Raw genomic sequence first — 4592 nt, 5'->3', positions numbered from 1 at the left:
AATCTGTCCTTTATGTTTCACTGTCGGTACCACAGTCTCAGCTCATCTATTACGAACCCAATACTATTCGATAGCTGTTATAACTTAATTTCTTGATGAATAGAATATTCCATCAAAATTCATATATTATAATGATCAGATGGGTCATGGATCTCAGTTTAATACGAATCATTTATGGAACTACAAATGTAAGGCTTAGGAATCCAAGGCTTAAACATTTGACTTTCAAGTGTGACCTTGACATTGAGCGGTGGCAGTGCGAACATTGGTTCGCACGTCGATTAGATGAGTTGAAGATATACTATCCAAATTTCATTAGTATCCTCCAATGCATTAAGAAAATATGGACCGAACACGAGCTCAATTGCTGAAACATTTGAACTTCATTTGTTACCTTGACACAGGTCCTGCACAATTTAAACATGACTTTTGCATGTTGACTTGATGACATAAAAATACTAACCATTTTTAAAATAGGATGCATACAGTTTACCGAATGTAAAATTGAACTAAAATAAAGTGTGGTACGGGCTTGAGCTCCGCGGACATCTTGCGAATTTCAAAGGTTGTGCCGATGTTCATTTGATTTGTGCGTTTGGTTTGGGTTTAACGTCGTTTTTTCAACAGTATTTCAGTCATGTAACGGCGGACAGTTAACCTAACCAATGTTCCTTGATTCTGTACCAGTACAAATCTGTTCTCCGCAAGTAACTGCCAACTTCCCCACATGAATCAGAGGTGGAGGACTGATGATTTCAGACACAATGTCGTTTATAGAATAGTCACGGAGAACATACGCCCCGCCCGAGGGAGGATCGAACTCACGACCCCGAGATCCACAGACCAACGCTCTACCTACTGAGCTAACCTGACGGGCCGATGTTCATTTGAGTGGGGAACAAGAGAAGAGAGGTATTCGGGTATCTGATTATTCAACATTTCGTAGAAGAGAATGTGATTGTGCATGCGATTGATTCCAATTTTGTTTCGTTCTTTACTTTTTCTAAAGAAACAAGTTTTGTAGCGCCAGTCGAGATGCGGGCGCATTCGTTCTGAATTTTGCCAAGTTGGTCCATTTCATATTGAGTGCAATAACTCCTGAAACATCAGCATATTCAAGGATTGACCTTAAAAAGAGGTATATATGATCTCCAGCAATCTACGGTCAAGAGAAATCTTTAATTTATGCATAATATTGACTTTCTTCCAAGCCTTACTCGTCATGTAGTCGATATAAAAATGCCAGCTGCAATCATTTGAAAGAAAGATACCAAGACGTTAATGTTCAGGTACTGCGAGAATCTGCTGACCTAACATAAACAGAGAGGTGGTGTCGTTTACTGGTTTTGCTAGAGATAAGGACAGACTCCGATTTGGAAAGGTTAAATGTTTCTTAACGTTTTTCCAGCCTTGACGAAATTTTGTGTATGTCACTGTGAAGAAATAATAACTTTAATTGGATACCGTCTAAATTATGCATACAGCATATTGCTAGGGGTACATCTCCTACATTTTCCTATTATGGGTAAGAAAGTGCAATGGAAATTTTCAATCATGTCTAGATTACTATAACCGCACACCTCGCATCCGTAATGTAGTATAGGTACGATGGTATGATAAAACAGTTTTAATTGAAGCTCCACAGAAAGATCAAAGTTATTATTCTTGAAAAAAGTACAAAAATTGCCTTATTAGCTTGTGAAGCTATTTTCTTTTGGCATTCTCAGCACTCCTAGATATTTATATGTTTTTACGACTTTATTGATTAATCACCTAGCATAAAATTTAAATTAATATATAATTATGTGGTCTATTATGATTAAGCTTCTAATATCGAAAATACGAAGCCAAATCATCTAGGCTGTGTCGGAAGTCTTTTTTGTTATCGCTAAAGACAATAGTATCAGTTAGACCAGTAATTGTAGAAACACGACAGTATTGTCAACTTCAGCATTTATTCTTATTCCTGCTTTGTTTTTAAAACTGTATTTTTTTCTTCTATACGATTCAACAAAGATAAAATGAGTTAGTTAATCTAGTTCTAACTTGTTAAATACAGTTTTAAAAACATTTTACTGGTCTGGGAATGGAACTTCCGATGAAAAAGTATAATACGAATACCGTAACCGCTCGGTCAACGAGGAATCTCTGAGTGCATCGTAAACGTATTGTACTGACTTCGTTCTGTTTAAATACTGTTGTTTGTTAACATTTCAAAACGCAATACTGTGCGATACCCATATATGTGCGCTCTATTGATTTTCATGTTTGGTGTTATTTTCTCTTACTGTCACATGATGTTTGCAAGGTGCTTGTTTAACGGAATTCCGTGTTTTTTATTAACCGTGAAACCCTTTTCAGAAATAGTACGCAAAATTCGATGAAAAATACATTGTTGAAACATCAAATATGCGACAAAAAGCTGAATATAGAAAAATATAGATTTTTTACAATCTCACACCACCATGTTTGGGTTTGAAAAGAAATACGAATGGTCTTTTGTGACATCTCGAAAGCATTCGATCGCGTTTGGCACCGCGGCCTATTAGAAAAGTTATCTTCATTTGGCTTACAGGGCAACATACACAACTGGTTCAAATCTTATCTTACTAATTGACACCAAAGAGTTGTTATAACAACTCACAATCTGAATGGAACGAAATAAACGCTGGCGTCCCACAAGGATCTATACTAGGTCCTCTACTCTTCCTTATTTACATAAACGATATCGTTACAGAAATAAATTCTAACATTAGACTTTTTGCAGACGACACTAGTTTATATCTAATAGTGGATACTCCCAATTCTACTTCAGTTACCTTGAACAATGACCTCGAAAAAATTAACACGTGGGCAAAAACTTGGCTGGTAGACTTTAACCCAAATAAAACGGAATCCCTTTTAGTTTCAAGAAAGAAAATTAAACCGATCCATCCCCAGTTAACAATGAACTCAGTCCCTATTCAAAACGTACTTGAACATAAACATCTAGGTGTCATTTTTGATAACGAAGGTAAATGACATTCTCATATTTCTTCTATGATATCTAAAGCTTGGAAACGTATAGGAATGTTACGGGGTTTGAAATACCTACTTAAAAGATCGTGTCTTGAACGACTATATTTTTCATTCATTCGTCCTTTATTGGAATATAGCGATACTGTCTGGGATAATTGTACTGCTGAAGAAAAAAACAAATTGAAGCAATACAAATCGAAGCTGCGAGAATCATTACCGGCGCTACAAAATTATGCAGTATCAATAACCTCTTAAACGAGTTAAAATGGGAACCATTATCTTCTAGAAGGAAAAAGCATAAGCTAATTACCTTTTATAAGATGATTAATCATCTTACTCCAAATTACCTGTCAGACTTGATTCCGACGAACTCACAAACTCGGTACGCTTTAAGGAAAATAAATGATGTCCCTTTAATACACACGCGCACGCACCTCTATAGAGAATCATTCCTTCCTTCCGTCATCCGCGAATGGAACGCGCTACCCGAGAATATAAAAAATCGTCTACATTAATTGAATTCAAGTGTAAACTTAATACAAACTGTCATAGTGTACCCCCGCATTTTCTTATAGGGAGCAGACTTGGACAAATCCTTCATAGCCGTCTTCGTCTAGAATGTAGCTCCTTGAAATACGAATTATTCAGAAAATCAATTGTAGATAGCCCGCACTGCATGTGTGGAGAGATTGAAACAGTGAACCATTTCCTACTGGCCTGTCCTCTTTATAACGCACATAGACAAACATTCTTTTCAAATTTACCTTGTCCAACAACCTTCCAATTTCAATTTGCTTATATGTATCTTACTGTTTGTATGCATGTATATACTCATTGTAATCGAAATAAATACTGTTTAAACCAAACATTAAAGTATAACACGCTTGTTCTGTGGATGTCCACTAACTAACTGTCCTTTTCACCTGGAAGCTGCATTATTTCTTATCTTTTCAATTTTCAACCAATGAAATCACAGATTAATATCTTGACAACCAGTATATTCGAATTATGCAAATTATTCTTATACAGTCTTCTTTAGATCTTATCACATTTATGATAGTGATCGAAGGAAGTGGCAAACAATGGAACAAAGACCTTGGTAGAAATTATGTACACTTAGCATTCTTGCATTGCATAACAAATAATCAGCTTAATTGTCTACAAATATTACAGAACCTAGCAACTTCAAAGTTTACAGCAGGACACTTGCCCCTCCGATATTTATTTTCACTCCGTGAAAATGCAGTTTCATCTCATGTAAGCGAATTTTAAGGAAAAAAACAACATTTTTATGTTGTTTGTTCCAGTTTAGTGTCTAATATAATAAACATTTACAGTAAAAATTACGTGCTGAAAATATTACATTACATGTTTACATTAAATTGAAATTAATGAAATGCTATGTGTTTTGTTTTATTTTACACTTTTAACGTCTTCCTCTTCTAGCGTAAAATCCACTGGTGGGCGGTCTGAGAAAGTCCCTCTTTGTTTTTGGTGCTTATTGATGTTTCCTGGTTGGTTCTCGTGCCTGACTTCATCACTTGTTTTTGTAGTTCAAGATTTTCTTTATTTGA

This window comes from Mercenaria mercenaria, chromosome 18, assembly GCF_021730395.1.
Source record: "Mercenaria mercenaria strain notata chromosome 18, MADL_Memer_1, whole genome shotgun sequence".
Classification (NCBI taxonomy): Eukaryota; Metazoa; Mollusca; class Bivalvia; order Venerida; family Veneridae; genus Mercenaria; species Mercenaria mercenaria.
Note: the sequence above shows the minus strand (reverse complement) of the source record.